Genomic DNA, 14,061 nt, shown 5'->3' on the forward strand with positions numbered 1-14,061 from the left:
TGCACTGCAAAGGAATCAATCAACAAAACCGAAAGGCAATGGACAGAATAGAGAAGATATTTGCAAATGACATATCGGATAAAGGAAGGGCTAATATCCAGAACCTGTAAAGAGCTCACCAAAATCCACACCCACAAAACAAATAATCCAGGGAAGAAATGGGCAGAAGACATGAATAGATACTTTTCCAAAGAAGACATCCAGATGGACAACAGATACATGAGAAGATGCTCAACGTCACTCCTCATCAGGGAAATACAAATCAAAACCACACTGAGATTCCACCTCACACTGGTCAGAGTGGCTAAAATGAAAAAAATCAGGAGACTACAGATGCTGGCGAGGATGTGGAGAAACAGGAACCCTCTTGCACTGTTGGTGGGAATGCAAACTGATGCAGCCACTCTGGAAAACAGCGTGGAGCTTCCTCAACTAATTAAAAATAGAACAGCCCTATGACCCAGCAATAGCACTGCTGGGAATTTACCCAAGGGATACAGGAGTGCTGATGCATAGGGGCACATGTACCCCAATGTATACAGTAGCACTTTCAACAATCACCAAATTATGGAAAGAGCCTAAAAGTCCATCACCCGACGAATAGAGAAAGAAGATGTGGTTTATATATACAGTGGAATAATACTTGGCAATGAGAAAGAGTGAAATCTGGCCATTTGCAACAACGTGGATAGAACTGGAGGGTATTATGCAAAGTGAAATAAGTCAGGCATAGAAAGACAGATACCATATGATTTCACTTACATGTGGATCCTGAGAAACTTGACAGAAGACAATGCTGTGGGGGTGGGGGGGTCGGGGGAAAAAGTTACAGAGAGGGAGGGAGGCAAACAGTAAGACACTCGTAAACACTGAGAATAAACTAAGGGTTGATAGGAGGTGGGGGAGAGGGGAAAGTAGGTGATGGGCATTGAGAAGTCACCTGTTGGGATGAGCACTGGGTGTTGTATGGAAACCAATTTGACAATAGATTATATGTAGTAAAAAAAAAAAAAAAAGACAAAATCAGCATCAAGAGATCAGTTGCATTTCTAAACAATAACAATGAAACAGCTGAAAAAGAAATTTAAGGAAAAAATCCCCTTCCCCAAAGCATCAAAAAGAGCAAAATACTTTGGAATGAATTTAATCAAGGACTTTCTGAAAGATAGGTACAGTAAAAACTACAAGACATTGGTAAAAGAAACAGCAGAGACACAAACAAATGGGAAGATACCCTGTTGTTTATGGATTCGAGAAATTAGTATCATTAAATATCCACATTACCTGAAACCACCTACAGAGTCAATGCAATCCTTGTCAAAATTCCAATGACGTTTTTCACAGAAATAGGAAAAGCATTCCTCAAATGTGCAAGGAACAAGAAAGACCCCAAATAGCCAAAACAATCCTAAGAAAGAAGAACAAATCTGGAAGCATCACACTTGCTGGTGTCAAACTATTACAAAGTTATGGTAATAAAAACCGTATGAAGTTGCACACACACACAAAAAAAACAAAACACAAAGATGAATGAAACAGAATCAAGAACCCAGAAATAAACCCATGCATAAAGTCAACTAAAAACCCGTGCATAAAGTCTCTTTGTTAAGAGACCCAAGAATACTCAAAAGAGAAAAGGTAATCTCTTCAATACATGATGGTGAGAAAACTGGATATTAACATGCAAAAGAATAAAACTGTGCCTCTACACCACTCACAAAAGTCAACCCAAACGCAAAGACTTCTATATAAAATCTTAAATCATAAAACTCCTAGAAGAAAACAGAGGATAAAAGCTCCTTGACATAGATCTTACCAATGAATTAGGATAGGACATCCAAAGTACAAGCGATGAAAGCAAAACCAACCAATGCAATCAACAATGTTTCTGCACAGCAAAAGAAACAAGCAACATGACGGAAAGGCAACCTATGGAAAGGATGAAAACATTCGCAAGCTACCAATATGAAAACCGTCAATAAAATGTGTAAGGAATTCGTACAATTCAACAGCTAAAAATAAATATAATTAAAAACTGGGCAAGGCACCTTAAAAGACGTCTCTCCTCAAAACATATTCAAATGGCCAAGGGTACACAAGAAAGTGCTCGATATCACTATTTATCAGGAAAATGCAAATCAAAACTGCAGTATATAGATATCACTTTGACCTATTAAAATGGCTATTGTCAACAAGACAAGAGATATCGTTGGCAAGGATGTACAGGAAAGGAATTCCTTGTACTCCTGTAGGACTGTAAATTGGGACAGCCACTATGTAAAACAGTATGGTGGCTCCTCAACAAACTAAAAATAGAACCTCCATATGAGCCAATAATCCCATTTCTGGGTATATATCTTAAAGACATGACATCCTTACCTTGGAGAAATACCTGCAGCCCTATGTTTAATGCAGCATTATTTACGATAGTCAAGAAACAACCTAAGCATCCATCAGTGGATCCATCGATTAAAAAATATGGTATACATTTACAATGGAATATTTTCAGCCACAAACAAGAAGGAAATCCTGCCATTTGTGGCAGCATGAGTGAAACTTGAGGGCTTTATGCTTAGTGAAGTCAGACACAGGAAGTCAAACACTGTATGATCTGACTTATATGTGGAATTAAGAAAAAAATGCGTGAAAAACAGAACAGACTGGTGGTTGCCGGGGTTAGGAGGCTTTGAGAAATGGGTAGATATTGGTCAAAGGGTACAAACTACCTGTTACAAGATTAATAAATTCTGGGGATTTAATGTGCAGGATGGTGATGACAGTGAACAATACTGTATCCTATCATTTGAAAGTTGCTACAAGACTAGATCATCACAAACAAGAAATGATATTTATGTGAGATGATGGAAGTATTAACACTATTGTGGTAAGAATTTGACAATATAAAAGTGTATCAAATTAATACAGGTGCACCTTACAGTTACACAGATGTGTGTTACTTATATCTCATAAATCTGGAAAAACTTCAAAAATTCAAAAGTACTCATATGTCATTATCTATCGCTCAAAAATAAAAATCATCTGATTAGTTATGCTTTTGTTTAAAAAAAAAAATGGTTTGCGGCGCCTGGATGGCTCAGTTCATTAAGTGTATGACTTTGGCTCAGTTTGTGATCTAAGGGTTTATGGCTTCGAGCCCCACATCGGGCTGTGTGCTGACAGCCCAGAGTCTGGAGCCTGATTTGGAATCTTTGTCTCCCCCTCTCTCTGCCCCTCCCCAACTCTCACTTTGTCTCTCTCCAAATGAATAAACATTAAAAAAATTTAAAAAAATGATTTGTTAACTTTTGTATACTTTTAGCCTAATATCTAATCCTAATAGAAAAAAATGGGGGATTCACCAAAAAGAAAATTATAATTCTGTTTTCATGGACTAAATGCATGCAACAGAATATTATTACCATACAGCTATGTACATTTCCAAAAAATAATGAAATTTCCCACAGATTATTTAGGACTTAAACATGAGTCCCGAAGAGCACCAAAAACAAAAACAAAACTAAAAATTGTGGGTTTTTTTTTTCAAAAAAAACTGTTATACAGATAACTTTTCTCATGGAAATAACATCCAAGAAAAGAAGAATCTTTCTGAAAGCAATTATCAAACAATTCCTCTTGACTCAAACTTCAAAAATGAATCTGTAATTATAGAATTTGAAATAGCTTTCATTTTGAACCCAGTCAATAGAAGCAACTTGTAAGTAGAAAACATCTGGTGAAAGCCACCTCAAACTTAGAAAAAACAAAACAAAACAAAACAAAACAAAAAGAAACCCTAACACGTAGCCATGGCAAAAAGAAGCCACCAAAACCAGTTTTAAATGTGTTAATCAATGTGCACCAGCCCTACTCACCAACCAATCCATTTCAGCTCCTTCCTTCTGAAAGACAGACAATAAAGGACAAAAATCACTGCAATACACATGCTTCAGTGTGCCAACCAATCCACAACAGTCTCAGCCAAATAAGCATGGTGCTTCAGATGATGACAAACCATTTAATTTTCTGAAAGTCCTCCAATCCTTAAACTCCACTCTTCCCCAAACCTGTATAAGAATAGCAGACTGCTCTGTTAGAATAGACTAACCTAGCCAGCATAGCTCGCTCTTATTTGTAAGTGATCAATTCCAACTTCATCTTTTTATTTCAGCTATTGAGGGCTCATAATCCTTTGGCAAGAATTTTTAAAGTCGTATAATAATTTGCCCCCTATTTTAGTTTCCTTAAAATATAAAGGAAGTTTGCTATTCCTTTGATACATTTCACCATAATGAAACCTAACATAAATACAACTAAAAGAATAAGTAGCAAGTAAACACAATATTGGGCCCCCCAAAATCCAAAAACTGTATATAACTGGCAGGTTTAGTTGTCAGAATGAACCCACGCCAAACTTTGTCAAAGTGGGGACTAGTATTATGTTAAAAACTATACACACAAGTTAAACTCCGTTCACTCAATAAACATTGAATAAGTACTACATAGACTAGAACATTTTCTAGGCACTGAGGACATGGCAATGAACAGATAACAATCCTACTCATGAGTGAAGTAAACATACAATAACAATAAGCTACACAGGCAAAATATACAGTATTAGAGGAGAAAAACTAAAGCAGAGAAATCACATTTTGATGTGTTATAGGGAAAAGGGTAGTTGAAGTACTAGTCAGGATGGCCAAGAAAGGCCGTGCTGAGAAAGTGACTTTTAAGCAAAAACCTGAAAGGAAAAACAAAGGAAAAATCAAGCCATGAGGTATCTGAGGGAAAGCATTCCAGACAGAGTCAACAGCAAGTACGGAAGTATGTCCAAAGTACTTAAAGAGTAGTGAGAAATCAGTTTGGCTGGACAGAATGAAAGGGGTAGAAAAGAGTTCAAATCAGAGAGAGAGAAGGAGACACCTGATCATATACAGGCCTTGTCGGCATTAGAAAGAGTTTTGGCATGTACTCTGAGTGAAATGGGAGGCAATTAGGCTTTGAGCAGAGGAAGGACACAATCCGACTTACGTTTTACTAGATCCAATGTGTTTAGAATTAATGGAAACAGAGGAAAAACAAAAGAAGAAACAAACAGGAAGACCAGTTAGTTACCTATTACACCAATATAAACAACAGATGATAGTCTCCTGGTCATGGTAGATGTGTTTGAATTCTGGATATATTTGAAGGAAGACCTGACAAGATTTGCTGACAGATGAGATGTGATGTGTATGAAAAAAAAAAAGAAAATAGAAAGAAAAAGTGAAAGGAAAAGAAAAAAAGACAGGAGTCAAAAATGACACCAAGTTTTTTAGCAGAGCAACTCATAGAACTGTTATTAACTCAATTAGGAAAGACATGAAAGACAAATATTAAGAAAGAATATCAGGAGTTCAATTTGGGACATATTAAGTTTGCAATAGCTATCCAGAAAGAGATATCAAGTAAGCAGTTTGATATGCGGGCCTGGAATTATGGAGAGAGATCCGGGCTGAAGATATAAACTTGAGGATCATTAGAATACACAAGATAGTAAACGTCAAGAGAAGGAAAATCAAAGGCAAATTCCTGGAAGACATCAATGGGTTAAAAGGTGGGGGACGAGGAGAAACAAGCAAATCAGGCTGAGGTTTTCAGACTAGAAAGGCAGCGGGAAAATCAGGTGAGTTAGTGATAGCCTACATGCAACATGGAGACAGAATTTTGGAGGAGAGACTTTTCCATGGGGTCAAATATTGCTGAAAGGTTAAGTAAAATGAGATGTATGAAATTATGTTTAGATTTATTAAAGTGAAAATCGGTGGTAACCTTGAAAAAACAATTCTGGAGAAGTGAGATGGAAAATTGCTACAATGAATTCAAGAGTGGATGGGAGGGAGGGAAATCAGGATCAAAGAGTGAAGAAGGCTGTTGATGGATTTCATAGCTAAGTGCAATGGTCATGGTTGATCTAATTTTCTATTGTTGCTGTAGTTTTCAATTGATACATAATGATTAGGTAGTATTTTTGTAATATTTGGAAGTCTTAAAAACTGCATACATGTAACACTGGGTTGTTTTTTGTTTTTTTTTTTTTTTGCTTTTTTAAAATGACAGACCAAGGTACTAAATAACTCACAAAATTATACACTGAGAAGACTCCTTAATTTTTTTTCTAGATATATAATATTATATAAGCTGATTACCATTTTTCTCATGCTTGGAAAGACCACAGAAAAACTAAGTTTCAAGGGCAGTATTTCATGCTTGATAAAAAATATTGAACCCTAAGGACACCTGGGTGGCCCAGTTCACAAAGCATCCCACTCTTGTTTTCGGCTCAGGTCATGATCTCTAGGTTCTCTACCATCGAGCTCTGCACTGAGAGCATGGAGCCTCCCTGGGAATCTTTCTCTCCCTCTCTCTTTGCCCCTCCCCCACTCATGTGTGCATTCTCTCTCTCTGTCTCTGTCTCTCTCTCAAAGTAAACAAATATTTTTAAAACTTCACCCAACTCTAGGATATTTTGTACAATCCAAAGTAATGAGTCATATTAAAATTTTATACACAGAAGTAAAAGGGGTTGGGAATGCAGAATATAGTCCTACTTTGTAAACTGAATTGTCATAAATTGTAGAACATGAAGGCACTGTTGAAAAATTTAGTGTGGTTCATGTTGAAATATATTGTCTAAAAAGGCAGGATAATGGTATGCAAACAAGGTAACTTTATAAAAACGATTCATTGCATTATCAGCATTTTGGTTTATAGGACAGGGGTCATGAAATATTTCTATAGAATGTGAGACATGTTGCCACGTGAATCCTCTTGGCAATATTCAGATTAAGTTGAGGGTCCAACATTGGAGCACTCATGCACAGGGAAAAAAAACCAAAAATCTAATAACTAGCAATTTTGTTGGTAGACTGCCAGTGTAGCAGGGAACTTCCATTTGCAATTCGGTAGATATTAAAAGTATTCTAACAAAATGTGCACAAGACATGATATCAAACCAAACCAAATGCTTTAAATACACTTTGTTAAACCATCAGTACACCTAGACCTAAACTCATTTTTTTAAATGGTCACATACCCCATTACTTTATAGAAGTGAAACTTTACATCCTTATTAATGAATGGATATTTAGCCTATCTCTGGGACACCTAGGTGGCTCAGTCTGGTGAGCATCTGACTGTTGATGTTGGCTCAGGTCATGATCTTGTGGTTGTGAGATCAAGCCCTGTGTTGGCCTCTGCACTGTTAACGTGGAGTCTGCTTGGGATTCTCTCTCTCTCCCTCTCTGTCTCTGCTCCCCCTCGATGCTTGGGCTCCCAAGTGTCCACAATCTCTGTCTCTTAAAATGAGTAAATAAACATTTAGACTGTCTCCAAATGTTTGATATAAGAATTCTATAATATCCTTCACATATACATGTAACATATTTATAAATGTAACCTTAATATATCTGTCTTATTTTGTATATGTAATAATATATAATAAAAGTCCTTATAGTGTGTGTTTGTGTGTGTGTGTGCGCGCGCGTGCAGGCGCACGCGCTTGCTTACAGAAGTCACATATTTCAGAAGGCCCATGTCCTGAAAATGAAACCATTGGAATAAAGGGATGACCTACCTGAAATACATTTCTCATGTTATATTCTTTATTTTTGACAGTGACAGAAACAGAGCAAAAGCAGGGGAGCGGCAGAGAAAGAGGGAGACACAGAATCTGAAGCAGGCTCCAGGCTCTGAGCTGTTAGCACAAAGCCTGACACAAGGCTCAAGCTCGTGGAGTGCAAGATCATGACCTGAGCCTAAGTTGGACGCTTAACCAACTGAGGCACACAGGTACCCCGACATATTTGAAATTTTGAAATACACTGCTACGTCACCTTTCTGAAAGGAGTTACCAATTTCATCCAGCCACAGTGTCTAAGAATGTCATTTTCCTCACATTTCCTAACTTTGGTTATTTTTTAATAAAATATTTATCACTATGACTGCAAAAAATGGCATCTCAGTGGTATTTACATTTTTCTCATTAGCACGTAGGATGAAATATCTCCACGAAAAATACGAAATTTGTTCATCATGAACATTAGCTCAAACTAGAAAAGTTTGTTGCATAGGAAAATAACAATTACCTACTATTTAAATATTGCTATAGGCTTACCTATCAGAATGTTCATTTTCTGTAATAGGCAATTGATGGTTATCAGTTTTTCCAATCTGTCTTTGTGGAATTAATCTAGCAGCCGCAGCATCATGTATGTTTTCTGATACTTCCATGTCACTTCCTCTGTGCTGCTTTTTTTCTTCAAACTTTAATGGAAATTGATAAAAATGTAATTGTTACATTAGTCAATAAAAATACTTATTTTCATTAACTTTATCAGTTGACACTTTGTCATAAATTCAATGGAGGAAAATATTTTGTGTTTATTTTATCATTACAAGTAATTGTAATTTTTATTAACTCGGCTTCATTTCTATTGGAATTTAAAAAAAGCAGAAGTTACCAAAATTTCTAAAAGGGCTTTCTTAATTTTGTACTCTTATTCATATCCACACTTTGCTACCGAGAACACCCACCTACCTTTCACCATCTGACCCAGAGATACAAAAAATAAAAAGACAAGAGACAAAATTTGTCCTTTTCTATCCTTACCACCTGGGATTTACACAACAGCCAGATTTAAAACCTGTGACATGGAGGTGCTCCAATAACAAAACCAGGAAGCTTCCTCTTTCTGCACGGAGCTATTCTTTCCCTGACTGCCTTTTACAATTCTTTTTCTTTTGGATCCAAAGTTTCTCAAAAAAAGTGACTGTGTCCCCCTAAAATTTATGAACCAAAGTTTGCCACAACACAAAAAGAACAAAGTGAAACGGACGTTAGGGTGGAATTCTGAGAAGTTAGTAATGCTCTCCGAATCTCACATTCAATAACCATAAAATTTTATAGGGAGAATGTATAAGAGTAATGATCACTTTTAATCCCATTTGCTACTGATAACGTGAGTAAAACTCAAAAAGGTTAAATGATTCGTCCCAAGTTTTAAAGTGGCATTACCTAGCATTTTATGGCACCAAAAGAGATGACACAAATCTTGAATGCTGAAACAGAGAAATGACCACAAATTCATTAACTTAGAGGCATGAAAATTGTGACTTTGGCTCAGTAAATTAATAACTTGATAGGGGACGAGGAGATTAGCTACTTATCTTTTAAAGGAGGGTACCTCTAGATTTTGTCTATTTCTAAAGTCCACACATCTCAAAACTCAGTTTTCCCCCTTGGAGTTAAATACTGAAGGTTTGCTGAAGGTTTATGCTACCTACATGGTAAAAATCATACAGGCCAAAAGCTATCATACTCTATTGAACATAAAGTGAAGGTTTGACTCAACAGAAACATCTGAGAATGAGATTAAAAAATATGAAAAAAAGGGGTGATAACATAAATAGCTGTTATTAAGCTTATTTCAAGGGGTCATGTTGAAATTCTAAGTTCCAAGATTGTGAGTAAAGCAGACAAGACTCCCTATATTTGTGGGGAATAAGCTTAGGAATTCCCTGAGCCTGCAGTGATGGGTTAACCAGGCATAGAAAATTACAAAGCCATAGAATGCTCACAACCAAGTTTGGATAAACAATATTAGGTATCTAGGTATAGAGAGGGCGAGGCAAAGGCTCCAAGACAAAGGTGTGTGAGGTAAACAAGATTAGATATTCAGGAAGATACCCTCCCCAATTTAGTACTATGGCAGAAAGCTGCTTTCACAGGAAGGAAGAATCAAATGAGGTAAACAGGTAAATAAGGCTGCAGGGTGATGATGCCCAGAGGGAGCTAACTAGCAAAAGAAAGGTGGCTTGCGGATCCTGAGGTAGCATCTGTCTTCTCCCCTAGACTAGCTAAGATAAGCAGAGAAACTGCCTCAGGTCAGCTGTTAACAACCATCTGCCAGGGGCCAGGATTTTATTTTATATTGACCCTAACCCCTAACACCCTATATCTTGAAACCCCCTTTCCCTCATGCCCATGAGTTCATGTTCACAGATTGTCTCTTTGTGCACATCCATGACCATGTTTGGAAGCCTTCTGATCCTAATAAAAACAGAGCAAGGACCCTTAATCCTGCCTTGTGTGTTCTCGGGGACATTAGCTGTCTCTCCCATTGCAATCCTGCATCCCGCTGCTGTCTTGCTAGATAAGCAAGAACCCTAGACCCAGAGTCTACAGACAGGTACTGAAGCAATAAATAAATTGCTTTAGCTGGGAACACTTGTTTATATTCCTTCTCTTAGTTATTGCTTCTTTCTCATTTTATTGGTTATGGAAATTCAATTTATATTTAAGCCAATATATTAAAAAACCACCTGGGGATTTTTTTTTTTACGCACTTTCTTTCTGGTAAATCTGGTTCATGAAGTCACATGGTACTTATATAGCTAAGTTAGTTTCCCAGTTCATATACTACTTGGAAGGCTGACCCAGAAACTTTAAGTAAAACAAACATAAAGAATGTTTTCCTGAACTCCTCTTTGTTAAATAGAAATCTAATTCCAGACACAATTACTTATTTAGACAATTCCGTTGTATGCACACTCTTGTTCTCTTGAGTGGAAAATCAGAATGGATCAGATAATTGCTAAAGAGAAAAACAAGTGTAACAGGAAGGCAGACCTCCTCTTTTCGAGGTTGAACTTTCTCTCTTTCCAAAGACAGGAACTCTACTTGTGACATGCCTATATCATTGTTAAACCTTTAAATATCTTGATGCAATTCTTCACTTAGATATACTTCAGACGCTGGAAAACGAGATGTTGAAGAAGAACTCACAATTTCTAATTCAGAATCAATATTTTATAGTTATGAGTACTGTCATTGTCTGCATAAAATGGTTTCTGGAAAAAAATCTTTACAGGTTTTGTTTTCTCGTGTTTGTGACAGCAGAAATATGCCTTTTTGTTTGAACCATGTTTTTCATCAAATTGCAGCAGGCAAGCCACAAATCAAAAAGGGGCTCTGAATCACTAGACTAATTTACAATCGGTGGTATTTTGGTCCATATTTTTTGCCATTTGCATGTCAAACTCTTGGCCTTCTTTCACTTTAAATGTAACTAGTGGGTTCCTTGCTTTTTTATTTTCTATATCATTTAAAAAATCCTCATTGTTGTTAAAAAGATGCTCCATGTTTGGTTTGTTCTCATTTTCATAGTCTGATTTACTTTCTTTAGTATGAAATTTATTGTCAAATTTTTTTCCATAAAACACCCAGTGTTCATCCCAACAGGTGCTCTCCTCTTTGCCCACCACCCAGCCTCCCCTCCCCACCATCCCCCATTAATCCTCAATTTATTCTCAGTTTGTAAGAGTCTTTTATGTTTTGCCTCTCTCCCTCTCGAATGTTTTTTTTTCACTTCCCCTCCCCCATGGTCTTCTGTTAAGTTTCTCAGGATCCACAAAAGAGTGAAAACATATGGTGTCTGTCTTTCTCTGTATGGCTTATTTCACTTAGCATCACACTCTCCAGTTCCATCCACGTTGCTACAAAAGGCCAAATTTCATTCTGTCTCATGGCCAAGTAGTATTCTATTGTGTATATAAAGCACAATTTCTTTATCCATTCATCGGGTTATGGACATTTAGACTCTTTCCATAAATTTGGCGATTGTTGAAAGTGCTGCTATAAACATTGGGGTACAAGTGCCCCTACGCATCAGCACTCCTGTATCCCTTGGGTAAATTCCTAGCAGTTCTACTGCTGGGTCACAGTGTAGATCTATTTTTCATTTTTGAGGAACCTCCACACTGTTTTCCAGAGTGGCTGCACCAGTTTGCATTCCCACCAATAGTGCAAGAGGGTTCTTGTTTCTCCACATCCTCCCCAGCATCCATAGTCTCCTGATTTGGTCATTTAGCCACTCTTGACTGGTGTGAGGTGGTATCTCAGTGCGGTTTTGATTTTTATGTCCCGGATGATTTGCTTTCATTTAAAGAAAGCTTAGATGATGACTGGCAAGCATATTCTGGGGACCCAGAGTATGAATGAGAGAGAATGACATTTCAAGACTAGGCTCTTTTTGTTCAGGAAATGCCTGAAATACTGCCGAGACAGACCAAATGCATCTTCTTCCTCACAATCAAGTACAGTATTTGTCCAATTCGAAGGTATTTCCTTTCAGTTCGTTCCTCCTTAGAGTGACCCCGTGGTGGTTCTTCTTCAAGATGAGTAGGAATGCTGTACTGTTAACAAATTTCACCAAACTTCAGCTTTCACTCACTGGTGATGAGTTTTAAGCTATTTTTCCAGTCTAATTTGCCTTATTTGATCCACATTTCCACAAAGTTTTGCATAGAAGAATGTCTTAAATTATAGAGATATATCATGCTCCCTATCACATTCCTTATTCATTGCTGGTCCATGAGTCATTTTTTGCAGTTGCATAAACGGATGGTTAATTTCCTTGTTTTAATTTTCACATGTCTTTTCTGGCAGGGTACATGTTTGTAAAAACACCTTATCCTTTAGTAATCAAGTACGGACAAAAAAAAATGAGAAAGTAATTACAATTTTACTGTTAACTTTCTTCATCTATGTTTAGCTGTTCCCATTTCACTGGATTGTAACTTCCTGTAAGAAGTGAAAACTGGGGCGCCTGGGTGGCGCAGTTGGTTAAGCGTCCGACTTCAGCCAGGTCACGATCTCGCGGTCTGTGAGTTCGAGCCCCGCGTCAGGCTCTGGCCTGATGGCTGGGAGCCTGGAGCCTGTTTCCAATTCTGTGTGTCTCCCTCTCTCTCTGCCCCTCCCCCGTTCATGCTCTGTCTCTCTCTGTCCCAAAAATAAATAAAAAACGTTGAAAAAAAAAATTAAAAAAAAAAAGAAGTGAAAACTAACTTGCCTTAGCCTAAGGCAGAAGAAAAATATGAACTCATAAACTTGAGCTTGTCAGTTTTTGGAACTAAAAAATTCATTACATGTTAAATCGACCAAAAAAATAAGCTAGATGATTTTTAGTTACAAACCTTAAAAACTAGCTTACCATCCCTTATAATGAGCACTAAAGTGCATTTGAGTACTTTTTAAAGATTAATAACTAGACAATTGCAAAACTTTAAATTATTAGCAGCCAAATTATTTTAGAGAGGAAAGAAATACACTGGCAGTGTGAATCGGCTTAAGAGTCTCTCTCTCACCCTGCCCTCACCTACCCACCTGCTCTGTCCTCACTCTCTGTCTCAAAAGAAAGAATTAAAAGAAAAAGAAACCACAAGGAACAGAAAATACATTTACACGATGCTACTCTATTTATTGAAAAATATCTGTGTGTAAGTGGACTCCCACAGTCCAAACCCACCTGGTTCAAGGGTCAACGGTATACCTTTATGATGTCTCCAATAAGAGATTACCAGAACTTAACATAGTACCAAATTAGAAAATCAAAAACCCATTCCTACTTTCCCATTATTTTCTGGACCCTACGACCATTTTATTGGCCTTCAGACATCTTCACATTTAAAACAAATATTCTTGGGGGGCCTGGGTGACTTAGTCGATTAGGCGCCCAACTTTGGCTCAGATCATGTTCTCATAGTTCATGAGTTCAAGTCCGTCTTTGGGCTCCTTGCTCTCAGTGCAAAGCCTGCTTCGGATCTTCTGTCCTCCCACCCCACTCTCAACAATAACAAACATTCACCAAAGTATCATCAATATTTAGTAATTCACTAAAAGCCACTGTGATCATTTTGTCTTCTATTTCTATTGCACCCTTTACAGGTTACAAAACATTGCCACATTTGTTCATTACGCATAACCAAGAGATTTGTTTTGGTGCCATTTTTAGGAACGAGGTGATTGACCTTGAGGCAGTTTTTCCAAGATCCCACAGCTAGGAAGTGATGGAAGCAAAATGCTAGCATGTCTTTGATTTCAACTAGAGTGCTTTTAGCATTATGCAGCAGCTGCGTGGACCTAAGAGATCAGGACTTTTTTTTTTTTACCTCCTTCCCTAGTTGTCACCTTAGAATAGGTCATCATTACTTTACTTATATTACTACAAGTATGACTTCGATGTT

The 14,061-nt window shown here is 37.4% G+C and overlaps 1 long non-coding RNA gene across 1 annotated transcript in view; it reads right to left on the reverse strand.

Annotated features, from left to right (window-relative positions):
- Positions 1-14,061, reverse strand: part of LOC109261525 (uncharacterized) — a 265,266-nt gene that overhangs the window by 141,775 nt on the left and 109,430 nt on the right. The window lies entirely within an intron of this gene.

This window comes from Panthera pardus, unplaced genomic scaffold, assembly GCF_024362965.1.
Source record: "Panthera pardus isolate Hobbes unplaced genomic scaffold, ASM2436296v1 HiC_scaffold_21, whole genome shotgun sequence".
Taxonomy (NCBI): Eukaryota; Metazoa; Chordata; class Mammalia; order Carnivora; family Felidae; genus Panthera; species Panthera pardus.